This window comes from Salvelinus namaycush, unplaced genomic scaffold, assembly GCF_016432855.1.
Source record: "Salvelinus namaycush isolate Seneca unplaced genomic scaffold, SaNama_1.0 Scaffold9, whole genome shotgun sequence".
Taxonomy (NCBI): domain Eukaryota; kingdom Metazoa; phylum Chordata; class Actinopteri; order Salmoniformes; family Salmonidae; genus Salvelinus; species Salvelinus namaycush.
Genome location: NW_024061641.1, coordinates 243,144 through 268,568, shown reverse-complemented (window position 1 = coordinate 268,568; position 25,425 = coordinate 243,144).

The following is a 25,425-nucleotide window of genomic DNA, read 5'->3' as shown; positions in this document are numbered from 1 at the left end:
TGTGGTTTGACAGTGGAAACACAGTTGGTTATGGTTTGACAGCGTAAACACAGTTGGTTATGGTTTGACAGTGGAAACACAGTTGGTTGTGGTTTGACAATGGAAACACAGTTGGTTATGGTTTGACAGCAGAAACACAGTTGGTTATGGTTTGACAGCGGAAACACAGTTGGTTGTGGTTTGACAGCAGAAACACAGTTGGTTGTGGTTATGGTTTGACAGCAGAAACACAGTTGGTTATGGTTTGACAGCGGAAACACAGTTGGTCATGGTTTGACAGCGGAAACACAGTTGGTTATGGTTTGACAGCGTAAACACAGTTGGTTGTGGTTTGACAGCAGAAACACAGTTGGTTATGGTTTGACAGCGTAAACACAGTTGGTTGTGGTTTGACAGCAGAAACACAGTTGGTTGTGGTTTGACAGCAGAAACACAGTTGGTTGTGGTTGTGGTTTGACAGCAGAAACACAGTTGGTTGTGGTTTGACAGCGGAAACACAGTTGGTTGTGGTTATGGTTTGACAGAGGAAACACAGTTGGTTGTGGTTATGGTTTGACAGCGGAAACACAGTTGGTTGTGGTTTGACAGCGGAAACACAGTTGGTTATGGTTTGACAGTGGAAACACAGTTGGTTGTGGTTTGACAGTGGAAACACAGTTGGTTATGGTTTAACAGCAGAAACACAGTTGGTTGTGGTTATGGTTTGACAGCAGAAACACAGTTGGTTATGGTTTGACAGCAGAAACACAGTTGGTTATGGTTTGACAGTGGAAACACAGTTGGTTGTGGTTTGACAGTGGAAACACAGTTGGTTATGGTTTGACAGCGTAAACACAGTTGGTTATGGTTTGACAGTGGAAACACAGTTGGTTGTGGTTTGACAATGGAAACACAGTTGGTTATGGTTTGACAGCAGAAACACAGTTGGTTATGGTTTGACAGCGGAAACACAGTTGGTTGTGGTTTGACAGCAGAAACACAGTTGGTTGTGGTTATGGTTTGACAGCAGAAACACAGTTGGTTGTGGTTTGACAGCAGAAACACAGTTGGTTGTGGTTATGGTTTGACAGCAGAAACACAGTTGGTTATGGTTTGACAGCGGAAACACAGTTGGTTATGGTTTGACAGCGGAAACACAGTTGGTTATGGTTTGACAGCGTAAACACAGTTGGTTGTGGTTTGACAGCAGAAACACAGTTGGTTATGGTTTGACAGCGTAAACACAGTTGGTTGTGGTTTGACAGCAGAAACACAGTTGGTTGTGGTTTGACAGCAGAAACACAGTTGGTTGTGGTTGTGGTTTGACAGCAGAAACACAGTTGGTTGTGGTTTGACAGCGGAAACACAGTTGGTTGTGGTTATGGTTTGACAGAGGAAACACAGTTGGTTGTGGTTATGGTTTGACAGCGGAAACACAGTTGGTTGTGGTTTGACAGCGGAAACACAGTTGGTTATGGTTTGACAGCAGAAACACAGTTGGTTAAGGTTTGACAGCAGAAACACAGTTGGTTATGGTTTGACAGTGGAAACACAGTTGGTTATGGTTTGACAGCGGAAACACAGTTGGTTGTGGTTTGACAGCGGAAACACAGTTGGTTATGGTTTGACAGCGTAAACACAGTTGGTTATGGTTTGACAGCAGAAACACAGTTGGTTGTGGTTTGACAGAGGAAACACAGTTGGTTGTGGTTGTGGTTTGACAGCGGAAACACAGTTGGTTATGGTTTGACAGCAGAAACACAGTTGGTTATGGTTTGACAGCAGAAACACAGTTCGTTATGGTTTGACAGCGGAAACACAGTTGGTTGTGGTTTGACAGTGGAAACACAGTTGGTTATGGTTTGACAGAGGAAACACAGTTGGTTATGGTTTGACAGCAGAAACACAGTTGGTTGTGGTTTGACAGCAGAAACACAGTTGGTTATGGTTTGACAGCAGCAACACAGTTGGTTATGGTTTGACAGAGGAAACACAGTTGGTTATGGTTTGACAGTGGAAACACAGTTGGTTATGGTTTGACAGCGGAAACACAGTTGGTTATGGTTTGACAGCAGAAACACAGTTGGTTATGGTTTGACAGCGGAAACACAGTTGGTTGTGGTTTGACAGCAGAAACACAGTTGGTTGTGGTTTGACAGAGGAAACACAGTTGGTTGTGGTTTGACAGCAGAAACACAGTTGGTTGTGGTTTGACAGCAGAAACACAGTTGGTTATGGTTTGACAGCAGAAACACAGTTGGTTGTGGTTTGACAGCAGAAACACAGTTGGTTATGGTTTGACAGCAGAAACACAGTTGGTTATGGTTTGACAGCAGAAACACAGTTGGTTATGGTTTGACAGCGTAAACACAGTTGGTTATGGTTTGACAGCGGAAACACAGTTGGTTGTGGTTTGACAGCGTAAACACAGTTGGTTATGGTTTGACAGTGGAAACACAGTTGGTTGTGGTTTGACAGTGGAAACACAGTTGGTTATGGTTTGACAGTGGAAACACAGTTGGTTGTGGTTTGACAGTGGAAACACAGTTGGTTATGGTTTGACAGCGGAAACACAGTTGGTTATGGTTTGACAGCAGAAACACAGTTGGTTGTGGTTTGACAGTGGAAACACAGTTGGTTGTGGTTTGACAGCGTAAACACAGTTGGTTGTGGTTGTGGTTTGACAGCGGAAACACAGTTGGTTGTGGTTTGACAGCAGAAACACAGTTGGTTCTGGTTTGACAGTGGAAACACAGTTGGTTATGGTTTGACAGCGGAAACACAGATGGTTATGGTTTGACAGTGGAAACACAGTTGGTTATGGTTTGACAGTGGAAACACAGTTGGTTGTGGTTTGACAGCGGAAACACAGTTGGTTATGGTTTGACAGCAGAAACACAGTTGGTTATGGTTTGACAGCAGAAACACAGTTGGTTATGGTTTGACAGCGGAAACACAGTTGGTTATGGTTTGACAGCAGAAACACAGTTGGTTGTGGTTTGACAGCGGAAACACAGTTGGTTATGGTTTGACAGCGGAAACACAGTTGGTTATGGTTTGACAGCAGAAACACAGTTGGTTATGGTTTGACAGCAGAAACACAGTTGGTTATGGTTTGACAGCAGAAACACAGTTGGTTATGGTTTGACAGCGGAAACACAGTTGGTTATGGTTTGACAGCAGAAACACAGTTGGTTATGGTTTGACAGAGGAAACACAGTTGGTTATGGTTTGACAGCAGAAACACAGTTGGTTATGGTTTGACAGCAGAAACACAGTTGGTTATGGTTTGACAGAGGAAACACAGTTGGTTATGGTTTGACAGAGGAAACACAGTTGGTTGTGGTTTGACAGCAGAAACACAGTTGGTTGTGGTTTGACAGCGTAAACACGGTTGGTTATGGTTTGACAGTGGAAACACAGTTGGTTGTGGTTTGACAGCAGAAACACAGTTGGTTGTGGTTTGACAGCGGAAACACAGTTGGTTATGGTTTGACAGTGGAAACACAGTTGGTTATGGTTTGACAGTGGAAACACAGTTGGTTATGGTTTGACAGTGGAAACACAGTTGGTTATGGTTTGACAGCGGAAACACAGTTGGTTATGGTTTGACAGCGTAAACACAGTTGGTTGTGGTTATGGTTTGACAGCAGAAACACAGTTGGTTCTGGTTTGACAGTGGAAACACAGTTGGTTCTGGTTTGACAGTGGAAACACAGTTGGTTATGGTTTGACAGCGGAAACACAGTTGGTTCTGGTTTGACAGCGTAAACACAGTTGGTTGTGGTTATGGTTTGACAGCAGAAACACAGTTGGTTCTGGTTTGACAGTGGAAACACAGTTGGTTCTGGTTTGACAGTGGAAACACAGTTGGTTATGGTTTGACAGCGTAAACACAGTTGGTTGTGGTTTGACAGTGGAAACACAGTTGGTTATGGTTTGACAGCGGAAACACAGTTGGTTGTGGTTTGACAGTGGAAACACAGTTGGTTGTGGTTTGACAGCAGAAACACAGTTGATTATGGTTTGACAGTGGAAACACAGTTGGTTGTGGTTTGACAGCAGAAACACAGTTGGTTATGGTTTGACAGCGGAAACACAGTTGGTTCTGGTTTGACAGCAGAAACACAGTTGGTTATGGTTTGACAGCAGAAACACAGTTGGTTCTGGTTTGACAGTGGAAACACAGTTGGTTCTGGTTTGACAGTGGAAACACAGTTGGTTATGGTTTGACAGCGGAAACACAGTTGGTTGTGGTTTGACAGCAGAAACACAGTTGGTTATGGTTTGACAGCAGAAACACAGTTGGTTATGGTTTGACAGCGTAAACACAGTTGGTTGTGGTTATGGTTTGACAGCAGAAACACAGTTGGTTCTGGTTTGACAGTGGAAACACAGTTGGTTGTGGTTTGACAGCGGAAACACAGTTGGTTATGGTTTGACAGTGGAAACACAGTTGGTTGTGGTTTGACAGCGGAAACACAGTTGGTTATGGTTTGACAGAGGAAACACAGTTGGTTGTGGTTTGACAGCAGAAACACAGTTGGTTCTGGTTTGACAGCAGAAACACAGTTGGTTATGGTTTGACAGCAGAAACACAGTTGGTTATGGTTTGACAGAGGAAACACAGTTGGTTATGGTTTGACAGCGTAAACACAGTTGGTTGTGGTTATGGTTTGACAGCAGAAACACAGTTGGTTGTGGTTATGGTTTGACAGCAGAAACACAGTTGGTTATGGTTTGACAGCAGAAACACAGTTGGTTATGGTTTGACAGCGGAAACACAGTTGGTTATGGTTTGACAGCGGAAACACAGTTGGTTATGGTTTGACAGCAGAAACACAGTTGGTTGTGGTTATGGTTTGACAGCAGAAACACAGTTGGTTATGGTTTGACAGCGGAAACACAGTTGGTTATGGTTTGACAGCAGAAACACAGTTGGTTGTGGTTATGGTTTGACAGCAGAAACACAGTTGGTTGTGGTTATGGTTTGACAGCAGAAACACAGTTGGTTATGGTTTGACAGAGGAAACACAGTTGGTTGTGGTTTGACAGCAGAAACACAGTTGGTTATGGTTTGACAGCGGAAACACAGTTGGTTATGGTTTGACAGCGTAAACACAGTTGGTTATGGTTTGACAGTGGAAACACAGTTGGTTGTGGTTTGACAGTGGAAACACAGTTGGTTATGGTTTGACAGCAGAAACACAGTTGGTTGTGGTTATGGTTTGACAGCAGAAACACAGTTGGTTATGGTTTGACAGCAGAAACACAGTTGGTTATGGTTTGACAGTGGAAACACAGTTGGTTGTGGTTTGACAGTGGAAACACAGTTGGTTATGGTTTGACAGCGTAAACACAGTTGGTTATGGTTTGACAGTGGAAACACAGTTGGTTGTGGTTTGACAGTGGAAACACAGTTGGTTATGGTTTGACAGCAGAAACACAGTTGGTTATGGTTTGACAGCGGAAACACAGTTGGTTGTGGTTTGACAGCAGAAACACAGTTGGTTGTGGTTTGACAGCAGAAACACAGTTGGTTGTGGTTATGGTTTGACAGCAGAAACACAGTTGGTTGTGGTTTGACAGCAGAAACACAGTTGGTTGTGGTTATGGTTTGACAGCAGAAACACAGTTGGTTATGGTTTGACAGCAGAAACACAGTTGGTTATGGTTTGACAGCGGAAACACAGTTGGTTATGGTTTGACAGCGTAAACACAGTTGGTTGTGGTTTGACAGCAGAAACACAGTTGGTTATGGTTTGACAGCGTAAACACAGTTGGTTGTGGTTTGACAGCAGAAACACAGTTGGTTGTGGTTTGACAGCAGAAACACAGTTGGTTGTGGTTGTGGTTTGACAGCAGAAACACAGTTGGTTGTGGTTTGACAGCGGAAACACAGTTGGTTGTGGTTTGACAGAGGAAACACAGTTGGTTGTGGTTTGACAGCAGAAACACAGTTGGTTATGGTTTGACAGCGGAAACACAGTTGGTTGTGGTTTGACAGCGGAAACACAGTTGGTTATGGTTTGACAGCAGAAACACAGTTGGTTAAGGTTTGACAGCAGAAACACAGTTGGTTATGGTTGTGGTTTGACAGCGGAAACACAGTTGGTTAAGGTTTGACAGCCTAAACACAGTTGGTTATGGTTTGACAGCAGAAACACAGTTGGTTGTGGTTTGACAGAGGAAACACAGTTGGTTGTGGTTGTGGTTTGACAGCGGAAACACAGTTGGTTATGGTTTGACAGCAGAAACACAGTTGGTTGTGGTTTGACAGCGGAAACACAGTTGGTTGTGGTTTGACAGTGGAAACACAGTTGGTTATGGTTTGACAGAGGAAACACAGTTGGTTATGGTTTGACAACGGAAACACAGTTGGTTGTGTTTTGACAGCAGAAACACAGTTGGTTGTGGTTTGACAGAGGAAACACAGTTGGTTGTGGTTGTGGTTTGACAGCGGAAACACAGTTGGTTATGGTTTGACAGCAGAAACACAGTTGGTTATGGTTTGACAGCAGAAACACAGTTGGTTATGGTTTGACAGAGGAAACACAGTTGGTTATGGTTTGACAGTGGAAACACAGTTGGTTATGGTTTGACAGCGGAAACACAGTTGGTTGTGGTTTGACAGCGGAAACACAGTTGGTTGTGGTTTGACAGCAGAAACACAGTTGGTTGTGGTTTGACAGCAGAAACACAGTTGGTTGTGGTTTGACAGCAGAAACACAGTTGGTTATGGTTTGACAGCAGAAACACAGTTGGTTGTGGTTTGACAGCAGAAACACAGTTGGTTATGGTTTGACAGCAGAAACACAGTTGGTTATGGTTTGACAGCAGAAACACAGTTGGTTATGGTTTGACAGCGTAAACACAGTTGGTTATGGTTTGACAGCGGAAACACAGTTGGTTATGGTTTGACAGCGGAAACACAGTTGGTTGTGGTTTGACAGCGGAAACACAGTTGGTTGTGGTTTGACAGCAGAAACACAGTTGGTTCTGGTTTGACAGTGGAAACACAGTTGGTTATGGTTTGACAGCGGAAACACAGATGGTTATGGTTTGACAGTGGAAACACAGTTGGTTATGGTTTGACAGTGGAAACACAGTTGGTTGTGGTTTGACAGCGGAAACACAGTTGGTTATGGTTTGACAGCAGAAACACAGTTGGTTATGGTTTGACAGTGGAAACACAGTTGGTTGTGGTTTGACAGCGGAAACACAGTTGGTTGTGGTTTGACAGAGGAAACACAGTTGGTTGTGGTTTGACAGCAGAAACACAGTTGGTTATGGTTTGACAGAGGAAACACAGTTGGTTATGGTTTGACAGCGGAAACACAGTTGGTTGTGGTTTGACAGCGTAAACACAGTTGGTTATGGTTTGACAGCGTAAACACAGTTGGTTATGGTTTGACAGCGGAAACACAGTTGGTTGTGGTTTGACAGCGTAAACACAGTTGGTTGTGGTTATGGTTTGACAGCGGAAACACAGTTGGTTGTGGTTTGACAGCGGAAACACAGTTGGTTGTGGTTTGACAGCGGAAACACAGTTGGTTATGGTTGTGGTTTTACAGCGGAAACACAGTTGGTTGTGGTTTGACAGGGGAAACACAGTTGGTTGTGGTTTGACAGCGGAAACACAGTTGGTTGTGGTTTGACAGCGTAAACACAGTTGGTTATGGTTTGACAGCGGAAACACAGTTGGTTGTGGTTTGACAGCGTAAACACAGTTGGTTATGGTTTGACAGAGGAAACACAGTTGGTTATGGTTTGACAGCGGAAACACAGTTGGTTATGGTTTGACAGCAGAAACACAGTTGGTTATGGTTTGACAGAGGAAACACAGTTGGTTATGGTTTGACAGCGGAAACACAGTTGGTTGTGGTTTGACAGCGTAAACACAGTTGGTTGTGGTTATGGTTTGACAGCGGAAACACAGTTGGTTGTGGTTTGACAGCGGAAACACAGTTGGTTGTGGTTTGACAGGGGAAACACAGTTGGTTGTGGTTTGACAGGGGAAACACAGTTGGTTGTGGTTTGACAGCGGAAACACAGTTGGTTGTGGTTTGACAGCGGAAACACAGTTGGTTGTGGTTTGACAGGGGAAACACAGTTGGTTATGGTTTGACAGAGGAAACACAGTTGGTTGTGGTTTGACAGCGGAAACACAGTTGGTTATGGTTTGACAGCAGAAACACAGTTGGTTATGGTTTGACAGTGGAAACACAGTTGGTTATGGTTTGACAGCGTAAACACAGTTGGTTATGGTTTGACAGCGTAAACACAGTTGGTTATGGTTTGACAGCGTAAACACAGTTGGTTGTGGTTTGACAGTGGAAACACAGTTGGTTATGGTTTGACAGCAGAAACACAGTTGGTTATGGTTTGACAGCGTAAACACAGTTGGTTGTGGTTTGACAGTGGAAACACAGTTGGTTATGGTTTGACAGCAGAAACACAGTTGGTTATGGTTTGACAGCGTAAACACAGTTGGTTGTGGTTTGACAGTGGAAACACAGTTGGTTATGGTTTGACAGCAGAAACACAGTTGGTTATGGTTTGACAGCGTAAACACAGTTGGTTGTGGTTTGACAGTGGAAACACAGTTGGTTATGGTTTGACAGCAGAAACACAGTTGGTTGTGGTTTGACAGCGGAAACACAGTTGGTTGTGGTTTGACAGCGGAAACACAGTTGGTTGTGGTTTGACAGCAGAAACACAGTTGGTTATGGTTTGACAGCAGAAACACAGTTGGTTGTGGTTTGACAGCGGAAACACAGTTGGTTATGGTTTGACAGTGGAAACACAGTTGGTTATGGTTTGACAGCGGAAACACAGTTGGTTGTGGTTTGACAGCAGAAACACAGTTGGTTATGGTTTGACAGTGGAAACACAGTTGGTTATGGTTTGACAGCGTAAACACAGTTGGTTGTGGTTTGACAGTGGAAACACAGTTGGTTATGGTTTGACAGCGGAAACACAGTTGGTTGTGGTTTGACAGTGGAAACACAGTTGGTTATGGTTTGACAGCAGAAACACAGTTGGTTATGGTTTGACAGCGTAAACACAGTTGGTTGTGGTTTGACAGCAGAAACACAGTTGGTTGTGGTTTGACAGCGGAAACACAGTTGGTTGTGGTTTGACAGAGGAAACACAGTTGGTTATGGTTTGACAGAGGAAACACAGTTGGTTATGGTTTGACAGCGTAAACACGGTTGGTTATGGTTTGACAGAGGAAACACAGTTGGTTGTGGTTTGACAGCGGAAACACAGTTGGTTGTGGTTTGACAGAGGAAACACAGTTGGTTGTGGTTTGACAGCGGAAACACAGTTGGTTCTGGTTTGACAGAGTAAACACAGTTGGTTATGGTTTGACAGCGTAAACACAGTTGGTTGTGGTTTGACAGCGTAAACACAGTTGGTTGTGGTTTGACAGCGTAAACACAGTTGGTTATGGTTTGACAGCAGAAACACAGTTGGTTCTGGTTTGACAGCGTAAACACAGTTGGTTGTGGTTTGACAGCAGAAACACAGTTGGTTATGGTTTGACAGCGGAAACACAGTTGGTTGTGGTTTGACAGCGGAAACACAGTTGGTTGTGGTTTGACAGCAGAAACACAGTTGGTTATGGTTTGACAGCAGAAACACAGTTGGTTATGGTTTGACAGAGGAAACACAGTTGGTTATGGTTTGACAGCAGAAACACAGTTGGTTATGGTTTGACAGCAGAAACACAGTTGGTTGTGGTTTGACAGAGGAAACACAGTTGGTTGTGGTTTGACAGCGGAAACACAGTTGGTTATGGTTTGACAGTGGAAACACAGTTGGTTGTGGTTTGACAGAGGAAACACAGTTGGTTATGGCTTGACAGAGGAAACACAGTTGGTTATGGCTTGACAGCGGAAACACAGTTGGTTGTGGTTTGACAGCGGAAACACAGTTGGTTGTGGTTTGACAGCAGAAACACAGTTGGTTGTGGTTTGACAGAGGAAACACAGTTGGTTATGGTTTGACAGCGGAAACACAGTTGGTTGTGGTTTGACAGCGGAAACACAGTTGGTTGTGGTTTGACAGCAGAAACACAGTTGGTTGTGGTTTGACAGTGGAAACACAGTTGGTTGTGGTTTGACAGCGGAAACACAGTTGGTTATGGTTCTGGTTTGACAGTGGAAACACAGTTGGTTGTGGCTTGACAGCAGAAACACAGTTGGTTATGGCTTGACAGCGGAAACACAGTTGGTTATGGTTTGACAGCGTAAACACAGTTGGTTATGGTTTGACAGCGGAAACACAGTTGGTTGTGGTTTGACAGCAGAAACACAGTTGGTTATGGTTTGACAGCAGAAACACAGTTGGTTATGGTTTGACAGCAGAAACACAGTTGGTTGTGGTTTGACAGCAGAAACACAGTTGGTTATGGTTGTGGTTTGACAGTGGAAACACAGTTGGTTATGGTTTGACAGCGGAAACACAGTTGGTTGTGGTTTGACAGCGTAAACACAGTTGGTTGTGGTTGTGGTTTGACAGTGGAAACACAGTTGGTTATGGTTTGACAGAGGAAACACAGTTGGTTGTGGTTTGACAGAGGAAACACAGTTGGTTGTGGTTTGACAGCAGAAACACAGTTGGTTATGGTTTGACAGCGGAAACACAGTTGGTTGTGGTTTGACAGCAGAAACACAGTTGGTTGTGGTTTGACAGCGGAAACACAGTTGGTTGTGGTTTGACAGCAGAAACACAGTTGGTTGTGGTTTGACAGCAGAAACACAGTTGGTTATGGTTATGGTTTGACAGCGTAAACACAGTTGGTTATGGTTTGACAGCGGAAACACAGTTGGTTGTGGTTTGACAGAGGAAACACAGTTGGTTATGGTTTGACAGAGGAAACACAGTTGGTTATGGTTTGACAGTAGAAACACAGTTGGTTATGGTTTGACAGCGGAAACACAGTTGGTTGTGGTTTGACAGCAGAAACACAGTTGGTTATGGTTTGACAGCGGAAACACAGTTGGTTGTGGTTTGACAGCAGAAACACAGTTGGTTGTGGTTTGACAGCAGAAACACAGTTGGTTATGGTTTGACAGCGGAAACACAGTTGGTTGTGGTTTGACAGAGGAAACACAGTTGGTTATGGTTTGACAGCGTAAACACAGTTGGTTGTGGTTTGACAGAGGAAACACAGTTGGTTATGGTTTGACAGCAGAAACACAGTTGGTTATGGTTTGACAGCGGAAACACAGTTGGTTGTGGTTTGACAGCGGAAACACAGTTGGTTATGGTTTGACAGTGGAAACACAGTTGGTTGTGGTTTGACAGAGGAAACACAGTTGGTTATGGTTTGACAGAGGAAAAGCAGCCTGTCCAGCCGTGACACTCACTGCCCAAATGAAACAACAGTAATGTGCTTTTGTCGCCTATATACTATATAATAATATATATAGTATAGTATATATGTATACTTAAAACAGTGATGTTTTTTCCCCCATTTAATTTTATTTGACTTCAACAACAAGCCTCCCCTCCTCTTAAAGAAGGCTGTTTTTCAATGTAATCAAGTTGTCAAGACCGTTGATAAAGTGTTTGGCTCGTGAGACCGCTTGGAAATCAATCTTATTCACTAAAGCTTTATTGAAATAGAAAGTTTGAGAGGAGTAAAACCGTGATCTTTTTAATCTATTTATTGTAAGCAGACCTACATTATTGTAGCCATGCTTTGGACGTGAGTAAAACCCCTCCATGATGTACAGTGCATTCGGAAAGTATTCAGACCCCTTGACTTTTTACACATTTTGTTACATTACAGCCTTATTCTAAACTGGGTTAAATAGTTTTTTACCTTCATCAATCTACACACAATACCCCATAATGACATCACAATACCCCATAATGACATCACAATACCCCATAATTATTATTTTTATTTTACTAGGCAAGTCAGTTAAGAACAAATTCTTATTTTCAATGACGGCCTACCGGGGAACAGTGGGTTAACTGCCTTGTTCAGGGGCAGAACGACAGATTTTAACCATGTCAGCTCGGGGACTTGATATAGCAACCTTTCGAGTACTAGTGCAATGCTCTAACCACTAGGCTACATCCCAATACCTCATAATGACATCACAATACCCCATAACGACAAAGCAAAAACTGTTTTTTAGACATTTTTGCAGATGTATTATAAAAAATAACTGAAATATCACATTTACATAAGTCTTCAGATCCTTTACTCGGTACTTTGTTGAAGCACCTTTGGCAGCGATTACAGCCTTGTCTTCTTGGGTATGACGCTACAAGCTTGTCACACTTGTATTTGGAGAGTTTCTCCCATTCTTCTCTGCAGATCCTCTCAAGCTCTGTCAGGTTGGAAGGGGAGCGTCGCTGCACAGCTATTTTCAGGTCTCTCCAGAGATAAAAGATCGGGTTCAAGTCCGGGCTCTGGCTGGGCCACTCAAGGACATTCAGAGACTCGTCCCGAAGCCACTCCTGCGTTGTCTTGGATGTGTGCTTAGGGTCGTTGTCCTGTTGGAAGGTGAACCTTCACCCCAGTCTGAGGTCCTGAGCGCTCTGGAGCAGGTTTTAATCAAGAATCTCTCTGTACTTTGCTCCGTTCATCTTTCCCTTGATCCTGAGTAGTCTCCCAGTCCCTGCCGCTGAAAAACATCCCCACAGCATGATGCTGCCACCACCATGTTTCACCGTAGGGATGGTGCCAGGTTTCCTCCAGACGTGAAGCTTGGCATTCAGGCCAAAGAGTTCAATCTTAGTTTCATCAGACCAGAGATCTTGTTTCTCATGGTCTGAGAGTCCTTTAGATGTCTTTCTGACAAACTCTAAGTGGGCTGGCATGTGCCTTTTACTGAGGAGTGGCTTCCGTCTGGCCACTCTACCTTAAAGGCCTGATTGGTGGAGTGCTGCAGAGATGGTTATCCTTCTGGAAGGTTCTCCCATCTCCACAGAGGAACTCTGGAGCTCTGTCAGAGTGACCATCGGGTTCTTCGCCACCTCCCTGACTAAGGCTCGTCTCCCCCGATTGCTCAGTTTTGCCGGGCGGCCAGCTCTAGGAAGAGTCTTGGTGGTTCCAAACGTCTTCCATTTAAGAATTTGTTCTTAACTGACTTGCCTAGTTAAATATAGGTGAAATAAAAAATAAAAAAGAATGATGGAGGCCACTGTGTTCTTGGAGATCTTCAATGCTTCAGTCATTTTTTGGTACCCTTCCCCAGATCTGTGCCTTGACACAATCCTGTCTCGGAGCTCTAAGGACAATTCCTTCAACCTCATGGCTTGGTTTTCGCTCTGACATGCACTGTCAACTGTGGGACCTTATATAGACAGGTGTGTGCCTTTCCAAATCACGTCCAATCAATTGAATTTACCACAAGTGGACTCCAGTCAAGTTGTAGAAACATCTCAAGGATGATCAATGGAAACAGGATGCACCTGAGCTCAATTTTGAGTCTCATAGCAATGGGTCTGAATACCTAAATAAAGTATGTGTTTAAAATTATAAAACATTTGCAAACATTTCTAAAAACCTGTTTTCACTTTGCCATTATAGTGTATTGTGTGTAGATTGACGAGGATTTTTTATTTAATTTAATCCATTTTAGAATAAGGCTGTAACGTAACAAAATGTGGGAAAAGGGAAGGGGTGTGAATACTTTCTGAAGAAGCTGTAGACTACATGCGTTCATGCCCATCATGAAACAAGAGATGAGAACCTCGGTGAATACCGGTGAACCTCGTATTTAGAAGTTATTTACCTGTAACAATTGTTTGTTTTCCGTTTCATTAAAAAATAAAAAAATAAACCGAGCCCTCCGTAGGCTAACCTTGCCCTAGCCCAACTATAATGAAGGCTGATTCAACAGCAATGCGTCGTGTATTTTTTATCATGGAGATTTTATGATATCATTCAATTTCACATTTATTTATTGTTAAAAAAAAATAAAAAAAATAAAGACAGCTTTTTTTTCGTTAAATTTTTATTAAAACCAAACTTAAAATGATTTTATAGGGATAATGTCAGCATACAATAGAACTTCTGGAGAAGTGTGATCTGTAAAATGGTTCCAATATGTTTATAAAACATTATATTGGGAAGCAGTATAACGGTGAGTTGCCATTCTCCCTTTCTCTTCCTATTGGATCATTCTCCCTTTCTCTTCCTATTGGATCATTCTCCCTTTCTCTTCCTATTGGATCATTCTCCCTTTCTCTTCCTATTGGATCATTCTCACTTTCTCTTCCTATTGGATCATTCTCCCTTTCTCTTCCTATTGGATCATTCTCCCTTTCTCTTCCTATTGGATCATCCTCCCTTTCTCTTCCTATTGGATCATTCTCCCTTTCTCTTCCTATTGGATCATTCTCCAGCTACTGTAAAAAGTTTGAATGTACGTAAAAAACCCTTCGTAGTCTACGTCGTTTTAATATTATATGCCCACGGAAAGCAATTACGGTGCCTGTCATTTATTTATTTGTACATATTTAGACATAGCCTATTGTTTTGTTTTGTTTACAATTTGATTGGGATTTATTCCCTCTCTTTTCAGTGAATGTAATCTTGCTCATTGACAACGTTTGGCGTGTCCACCCTCAACCATAATGCAGTTTACAGTAGGCCTAGCCCCTATATCAGATAGCTATGTTTATATTTCATCATGGAAGCCATGCAATTACTGAGAACAATGTGGACTGCAAACAGGTTGACCAATGCGCTAGGTTTGTTAAAATAGAGCCCTAGAACTAACATACGCTCTCACTCCCTTCCCCAGCTTTCGGTGGAACGTGAGACAGCAGGCGTGATGTGTGTGTTCAGTGCGTTGGTGTGTGCGGTTGAGAGGTCGCAGGCTGAGCTCATGGAGGTGATTGAGATTAGTAGGCGGTTGGCAGAGCACCAGGCGGACGACGTGATTCGTCAGCTGGAACAGGAAGTGAATGAGCTTAGGAAGAGAAGCCACGCCCTCTCCCAGCTGGCCCAATCAGACGACTACGTTCATTGTATCAAGGTGAGAGGATGGAGGGAGGGAAACGAATACACGTTTAAAGAAGTAGATGTTGTAGATGTTGTATTACATCAACCAACGGTTGCACGCTATGTTATCTACTGCAGTATCATATAATCACCATGTTATCTACTGCAGTATCATATAATCACCATGTTATCTACTGCAGTATCATATAATCACCATGTTATCTACTGCAGTATCATATAATCACCATGTTATCTACTGCAGTATCATATAATCACCATGTTATCTACTGCAGTATCATATAATCACCATGGTATCTACTGCAGTATCATATAATCACCATGTTATCTACTGCAGTATCATATAATCACCATGGTATCTACTGCAGTATCATATAATCACCATGGTATCTACTGCAGTATCATATAATCACCATGTTATCTACTGCAGTATCATATAATCACCATGTTATCTACTGCAGTATCATATAATCACCATGTTATCTACTGCAGTATCATATAATCACCATGTTATCTACTGCAGTATCATATAATCACCATGTTATCTACTGCAGTATCATATAATCACCATGTTATCTACTGCAGTATCATATAATCACCATGTTATCTACTGCAGTATCATATAATCACCATGGTATCTACTGCAGTATCATATAATCACCATGGTATCTACTGCAGTATCATATAATCACCATGTTATCTACTGCAGTATCATATAATCACCATGGTATCTACTGCAGTATCATATAATCACCATGTTATCTACTGCAGTATCATATAATCACCATGTTATCTACTGCAGTATCATATAATCACCATGTTATCTACTGCAGTATCATATAATCACCATGGTATCTACTGCAGTATCATATAATCACCATGTTATCTACTGCAGTATCATATAATCACCATGTTATCTACTGCAGTATCATATAATCACCATGTTATCTACTGCAGTATCATATAATCACCATGTTATCTACTGCAGTATCATATAATCACCATGTTATCTACTGCAGTATCATATAATCACCATGGTATCTACTGCAGTATCATATAATCACCATGTTATCTACTGCAGTATCATATAATCACCATGTTATCTACTGCAGTATCATATAATCACCATGTTATCTACTGCAGTATCATATAATCACCATGTTATCTACTGCAGTATCATATAATCACCATGGTATCTACTGCAGTATCATATAATCACCATGGTATCTACTGCAGTATCATATAATCACCATGTTATCTACTGCAGTATCATATAATCACCATGGTATCTACTGCAGTATCATATAATCACCACGTTATCTACTGCAGTATCATATAATCACCATGTTATCTACTGCAGTATCATATAATCACCACGTCCTCTACTGCAGTATCATATAATCACCATGTTATCTACTGCAGTATCATATAATCACCATGTTATCTACTGCAGTATCATATAATCACCATGTTATCTACTGCAGTATCATATAATCACCATGTTATCTACTGCAGTATCATATAATCACCATGTTATCTACTGCAGTATCATATAATCACCATGTTATCTACTGCAGTATCATATAATCACCATGTTATCTACTGCAGTATCATATAATCACCATGTTATCTACTGCAGTATCATATAATCACCATGTTATCTACTGCAGTATCATATAATCACCATGTTATCTACTGCAGTATCATATAATCACCACGTCCTCTACTGCAGTATCATATAATCACCATGTTATCTACTGCAGTATCATATAATCACCATGGTATCTACTGCAGTATCATATAATCACCATGTTATCTACTGCAGTATCATATAATCACCATGTTATCTACTGCAGTATCATATAATCACCATGGTATCTACTGCAGTATCATATAATCACCATGTTATCTACTGCAGTATCATATAATCACCACGTCCTCTACTGCAGTATCATATAATCACCATGTTATCTACTGCAGTATCATATAATCACCATGGTATCTACTGCAGTATCATATAATCACCATGTTATCTACTGCAGTATCATATAATCACCACGTCCTCTACTGCAGTATCATATAATCACCATGTTATCTACTGCAGTATCATATAATCACCATGTTATCTACTGCAGTATCATATAATCACCATGTTATCTACTGCAGTATCATATAATCACCATGTTATCTACTGCAGTATCATATAATCACCATGTTATCTACTGCAGTATCATATAATCACCATGTTATCTACTGCAGTATCATATAATCACCACGTCCTCTACTGCAGTATCATATAATCACCATGTTATCTACTGCAGTATCATATAATCACCATGGTATCTACTGCAGTATCATATAATCACCATGTTATCTACTGCAGTATCATATAATCACCATGTTATCTACTGCAGTATCATATAATCACCATGGTATCTACTGCAGTATCATATAATCACCATGTTATCTACTGCAGTATCATATAATCACCACGTCCTCTACTGCAGTATCATATAATCACCATGTTATCTACTGCAGTATCATATAATCACCATGGTATCTACTGCAGTATCATATAATCACCATGTTATCTACTGCAGTATCATATAATCACCACGTCCTCTACTGCAGTATCATATAATCACCATGTTATCTACTGCAGTATCATATAATCACCATGTTATCTACTGCAGTATCATATAATCACCATGTTATCTACTGCAGTATCATATAATCACCATGTTATCTACTGCAGTATCATATAATCACCATGTTATCTACTGCAGTATCATATAATCACCATGGTATCTACTGCAGTATCATATAATCACCACGTTATCTACTGCAGTATCATATAATCACCATGTTATCTACTGCAGTATCATATAATCACCATGTTATCTACTGCAGTATCATATAATCACCATGTTATCTACTGCAGTATCATATAATCACCATGTTATCTACTGCAGTATCATATAATCACCACGTCCTCTACTGCAGTATCATATAATCACCATGGTATCTACTGCAGTATCATATAATCACCATGTTATCTACTGCAGTATCATATAATCACCATGTTATCTACTGCAGTATCATATAATCACCACATCCTCTACTGCAGTATCATATAATCACCATGGTATCTACTGCAGTATCATATAATCACCATGTTATCTACTGCAGTATCATATAATCACCATGTTATCTACTGCAGTATCATATAATCACCATGTTATCTACTGCAGTATCATATAATCACCATGTTATCTACTGCAGTATCATATAATCACCATGGTATCTACTGCAGTATCATATAATCACCACATCCTCTACTGCAGTATCATATAATCACCATGTTATCTACTGCAGTATCATATAATCACCACGTCCTCTACTGCAGTATCATATAATCACCATGTTATCTACTGCAGTATCATATAATCACCATGTTATCTACTGCAGTATCATATAATCACCACGTCATCTACTGCAGTATCATATAATCACCACGTCCTCTACTGCAGTATCATATGATGTGGTTTGATTATATAACACATTATATAACACCAATTCAGGTGTTGTGAAATCTGGCATGAATCTGCAATGTAGTCAGTCTGGGACGGTTATTTCCACTCAATGAAAAACATACACTCTTTGCTCCGCCCCCACCCTCAGAGCTACCCTGCACTCTGCACCCCTCCACCAATCAGAGACTGGTCTGGGGTGTCGGTGAACCCTGACCTGGGAACGGTGCCCATCTATACATCGCTGTCTGTCCTGGTCCAACGTTTCCAGGAAGAGATCAGCAGGATGGTTGAATTTGGTGAGTACTGCTCCTCTCTCATCTCATCTCTCCTCTCTCTTTCTCTCCTCTCTCATCTCTCCTCTCTCTTTCTCTCCTCTCTCATCTCATCTTTCTCTCCTCTCTCATCTCTCTCTCTTTCTCTCCTCTCTCATCCCATCTCTCTCTCTCTCTCATCCCTTTCTCATCTCTCTCTCTCTTCTCTCTTTCCCTCTCCTCCTCTTATCTCTCTCTTTCTCTTCTCTCTTTCTCTCCTCTCTTTCTCTTGTCTTGTCGCGTCATTAAAGTGAAGACTTATTTTTTCAAACCAATTCTCTGTAATTATTATTACGTGATTAAACTAATCATGTAAATGTAATTAACCAGGAAGTCGGGGCACCAAGGAAAATCTTCAGATTACAAAGTTATAATTTTCCTAATATAACTTTTCAGATATTTTAATATCTGACCAATTAGTCTTCTAATTAATGAATCATTCTTTACCTCAAGTTAGTCTCATTCCAAACGTCGAAAGTTGTTGGTTATCTGCACGAACCCAGCCTTCACTATGAATCATCCATATATCAATTGTCTTAATCATTTATTTACTAACTAAATAATCACAGAAATGCATAAACAAACAACAATATATATGGTTACAAGGAAATGATAGGGGATGTGGGTGTGGACTGAGAAGGCCGGGAAAGACAAGAGACACTACACAGTTGATAATTATAATAATTGAAATGCTAATCCTTTGCACACTCATTCGGGAATAATTGCAATCAATATATATTTACGCTCAATGTGTTGTCATGATCTCTATTGGAATCGTCCGTCTTTCTGTTGGAAAGTTCATCTGAACTTCTCTTTGCGTCCCTGGAGTCTTTCGTGGTTAGAATGGATACTTCAGAGTCCCATTCAGAAATGTTCTTATAGAATAGATGTTTCGGCGGTTGTCGGTCTTCGCATTCAGTCGACATAATTTCTAGCTGCAGACTAGTAATTAGTATCGAAGATTTGCTCTTATTCTGTCGGTATCGATAGTCTCAGAGGTTAACCATTTCCACCAGTGTAGCCAATGCTCCACGTGGTTTGGTCAGGAATTCAACAACCGAGGAATGCATGGTCTCTACTCAAACCTTAGCCCTCTCAGTAATCGAGGTACGCTTGGTCTGAAGTGGGCTTCTCCAGGTGGGGTTTATATTCGGAACAGTAGAAAAGCGCTGTCCCATGACGCCAGATCAATGTCTGTGCTCATGGGGCGGGCCAATGACTTAGTTAAATTTTGGATTATTTGGATTTGGATTATCTTTCATTAAACAGTTTAAAATGACATTACATAATTTCACAAATAGTTTCATCTTTACCTCATTCATTTTATACAATAATTAGATGCAAATCTCATAACGGAGACTCTTGTATAAACAAAGTTATGGTAATGTGGCTGTATTGTCTCTCATGAGGTCACAAACATTAGACAAAATGGACCGGTCGTAGCTGGATTCTCCACCGACCGTTTACACCTTCACCAAAACATGAATATTGTTCAGTTCTCAAGTTCTGTGAGGTAGAAGAAGTTCCTTTTTTTCTACTGTGAACCCTCTCTCTATACTGCATGGCCGGGGGGGAAGAGAGTCTCCTCCAGGAATTTACGACCTGAGATAACAGAGCCTGGGTGTAGGGGGAAGAGAGAGGTGGTGAGAGAGAGTTGGCCCTCTTTGGATATAGCAAGCACCACGTCATGACACTCTTCTCTCTCCTCTCTTTTCTCCTCTCTTTCTCTTTCTCTCCTCCCCTTCTCTTTCTATCCTCTCTTTCTATCCTCTCTTTCTCTCCTGTAGAGAACCATTCACACAGGCCTGATACCTGTAGAGAAGCAGAGAACCATTCACACAGGCATGATACCTGCAGAGAAGCAGAGAACCATTCACACAGGCATGATACCTGCAGAGAAGCAGAGAACCATTCACACAGGCCTGATACCTGTAGAGAACCATTCACACAGACCTGATACCTGCAGAGAACCATTCACACAGGCCCGATACCTGCAGAGAAGCAGAGAACCATTCACACAGACCTGATACCTGTAGAGAGCCATTCACACAGACCTGATACCTGTAGAGAACCATTCACACAGACCTGATACCTCCAGAGAACCATTCACACTGACCTGATACCTGTAGAGAACCATTCACACAGACCTGATACCTGTAGAGAACCATTCACACAGACCTGATACCTGTAGAGAACCATTCACACTGACCTGATACCTGTAGAGAACCATTCACACTGACCTGATACCTGTAGAGAACCATTCACACTGACCTGATACCTGTAGAGAACCATTCACACAGACCTGATACCTGTAGAGAAGTAGAGAACCATTCACACAGACCTGATACCTGTAGAGAACCATTCACACAGACCTGATACCTGTAGAGAACCATTCACACAGACCTGATACCTGTAGAGAACACTGACCTGATACCTGTAGAGAACCATTCACACTGACCTGATACCTGTAGAGAACAATTCACACAGGCCTGATACCTGTAGAGAAGCAGATAACCATTCACACAGACCTGATACCTGTAGAGAACCCTTCACACAGACCTGATACCTGTAGAGAAGCAGATAACCATTCACACAGACCTGATACCTGCAGAGAACCATTCACACTGACCTGATACCTGTAGAGAAGCAGAACCATTCACACAGACCTGATACTTGTAGAGAACCATTCACACAGACCTGATACCTGCAGAGAACCATTCACACTACCCTGATACCTGTAGAGAACCATTCACACAGACCTGATACCTGCAGAGAACCATTCACACAGACCTGATACCTGCAGAGAACCATTCACACAGACCTGATACCTGTAGAGAACCATTCACACAGACCTGATACCTGTAGAGAAGTAGAGAACCATTCACACAGACCTGATACCTGTAGAGAACCATTCACACAGACCTGATACCTGTAGAGAACCATTCACACAGACCTGATACCTGTAGAGAACCATTCACACAGACCTGATACCTGTAGAGAACCATTCACACAGACCTGATACCTGTAGAGAACCATTCACACAGACCTGATACCTGTAGAGAAGTAGAGAACCATTCACACAGACCTGATACCTGCAGAGAACCATTCACACAGACCTGATACCTGCAGAGAACCATTCACACTACCCTGATACCTGTAGAGAACCATTCACACAGACCTGATACCTGTAGAGAACCCTTCACACAGACCTGATAACTGCAGAGAACCATTCACACTGACCTGATACCTGTAGAGAACCATTCACACTGACCTGATACCTGTAGAGAAGCAGATAACCATTCACACAGGAATCATGCTTAGTTCTTCAGGTGGCTTTTATTTGTTTCCATGTTTTGTTTACCCCCCTACCCCTTTCAGATCTATGAAACAGCTGGTATAAAGGTCAATTCGTGGGATATTACTCACCTGTTTGAGCTGTTTACCTTTGTTATCTTTACAGGCGGACAAGTTCCAATAGAATCATCTCCAATACCACAGCCCAGTGAGTATCTACAGATCTAATCTAATGTTATTGGTCACATGCTCCGAATACAACAGGTGTAAGTAGACCTCACAGTGAAATGCTGAATACAACAGGTGTAGTAGACCTCACAGTGAAATGCTGAATACAACAGGTGTAGTAGACCTCACAGTGAAATGCTGAATACAACAGGTGTAGTAGACCTTACAGTGAAATGCTGAATACAACAGGTGTAGTAGACCTTACAGTGAAATGCTGAATACAACAGGTGTAGTAGACCTCACAGTGAAATGCTGAATACAACAGGTGTAGACCTCACAGTGAAATGCTGAATACAACAGGTGTAGACCTCACAGTGAAATGCTGAATACAACAGGTGTAGACCTCACAGTGAAATGCTGAATACAACAGGTGTAGGTAGACCTCACAGTGAAATGCTGAATACAACAGGTGTAGGTAGACCTCACAGTGAAATGCTGAATACAACAGGTGTAGACATCACAGTGAAATGCTGAATACAACAGGTGTAGTAGACCTCACAGTGAAATGCTGATTACAACAGGTGTAGTAGACCTCACAGTGAAATGCTGATTACAACAGGTGTAGGTAGACCTCACAGTGAAATGCTGAATACAACAGGTGTAGTAGACCTTACAGTGAAATGCTGAATACAACAGGTGTAGTAGACCTTACAGTGAAATGCTGATTACAACAGGTGTAGTAGACCTCACAGTGAAATGCTGATTACAACAGGTGTAGGTAGACCTCACAGTAAAATGCTGAATACAACAGGTGTAGTAGACCTCACAGTGAAATGCTGATTACAACAGGTGTAGGTAGACCTCACAGTGAAATGCTGAATACAACAGGTGTAGTAGACCTTACAGTGAACTGCTGAATACAACAGGTGTAGTAGACCTTACAGTGAAATGCTGAATACAACAGGTGTAGGTAAACCTCACAGTGAAATGCTGAATACAACAGGTGTAGGTAGACCTCACAGTGAAATGCTGAATACAACAGGTGTAGGTAGACCTCACAGTGAAATGCTGAATACAACAGGTGTAGTAGACCTTACAGTGAACTGCTGAATACAACAGGTGTAGGTAGACCTCACAGTGAAATGCTGAATACAACAGGTGTAGGTGGACCTTACAGTGAAATGCTGAATACAACAGGTGTAGGTAGACCTAACAGTGAAATGCTGAATACAACAGGTGTAGGTAGACCTCACAGTGAAATGCTGAATACAACAGGTGTAGGTAGACCTCACAGTGAAATGCTGAATACAACAGGTGTAGGTAGACCTCACAGTGAAATGCTGAATACAACAGGTGTAGGTAGACCTCACAGTGAAATGCTGATTACAACAGGTGTAGGTAGACCTCACAGTGAAATGCTGAATACAACAGGTGTAGACCTCACAGTGAAATGCTGATTACAACAGGTGTAGGTAGACCTCACAGTGAAATGCTGAATACAACAGGTGTAGGTAGACCTCACAGTGAAATGCTGAATACAACAGGTGTAGGTAGACCTCACAGTGAAATGCTGAATACAACAGGTGTAGGTAGACCTCACAGTGAAATGCTGAATACAACAGGTGTAGGTAGGACTTCACAGTGAAATGCTGAATACAACAGGTGTAGGTAGACCTACAGTGAAATGCTGAATACAACAGGTGTAGGTAGACCTCACAGTGAAATGCTGAATACAACAGGTGTAGTAGACCTTACAGTGAATCTGAAATACAACAGTGTAGGTAGACCTCACAGTGAAATGCTGAATACAACAGGTGTAGGTAGACCTCACAGTGAAATGCTGAATACAACAGGTGTAGGTAGACCTCACAGTGAAATGCTGAATACAACAGGTTAGTAGACCTCACAGTGGAAATGCTGAATTACAACAGGTGTAGGTAGACCTCACAGTGAAATGCTGAATACAACAGGTGTAGGTAGACCTCACAGTGAAATGCTGAATTACAACAGGTGTAGGTAGACCTCACAGTGAAATGCTGAATACAACAGGTTGTAGGTAGACCTCGACAGTGAAAATGCTGATACAACAGGTGTAGGTAACCTCACAGTGAAATGCTGAATTACAACAGGTTAGGTAGACCTCACAGTGAAATGCTGAATACAACAGGTGTAGGTAGACCTCACAGTGAAATGCTGATACACAGGTGTGGTAGACCTCACAGTGAAATGCTGAATTACAACAGGTGTAGGTAGACCTCACAGTGAATGCTGAATACAACAGGTGTAGGTAACCTCACAGTGAAATGCTGAATTACAACAGGTGTAGGTAGACCTCTACAGTGAAATGCTGAATACCAACAGGTGTAGGTAGACCTCGACAGTGAAATGCTGAATACAACAGGTGTAGGTAGACCTCACAGTGAAATGCTGACATACAACAGGTGTAGTAGACCTTACAGTGAAATGCTGAATACAACAGGTGTAGGTAGACCTCACAGTGAAATGCTGAATACAACAGTGTAGTAGACCTACAGTGAAAATGCTGAATAAACAGGTGTAGGTAGACCTCACAGTGAAATGCTGAATACAACAGGTGTAGTAGACCTACAGTGAAATGCTGAATACAACAGGTGTAGTAGACCTCACAGTGAAATGCTGAATACAACGGTGTGGTAGACCTCACAGTGAAATGCTGAATACAACAGGTGTAGGTAGTAGACCTCACAGTGAAATGCTGAATACAACAGGTGTAGGACCTCACAGTGAAATGCTGAATACAACAGGTGTAGGTAGACCTCACAGTGAAATGCTGAATACAACAGTGTAGGTAGACCTCACAGTGAAATGCTGAATACAACAGGTGTAGACCTCACAGTGAAATGCTGATACAACAGGTGTAGGTAGACCTCACAGTGAAATGCTGATACAACAGGTGTAGACCTCACAGTGAAATGCTGATTACAACAGGTGTAGGTAGATCACAGTGACAGGTAGCTTTCACATGGCTGTGAATGAGCTGAGAGACAAAGCAGAAGAGCATTCTATGCCATTAAACATCAAAATCGAAATTACAATTACAATCTGGCTCAAAATTTTTCAATCAGTTAGAACAATTGCTCTATATGGCAGTGAAGTATGGGGTCCC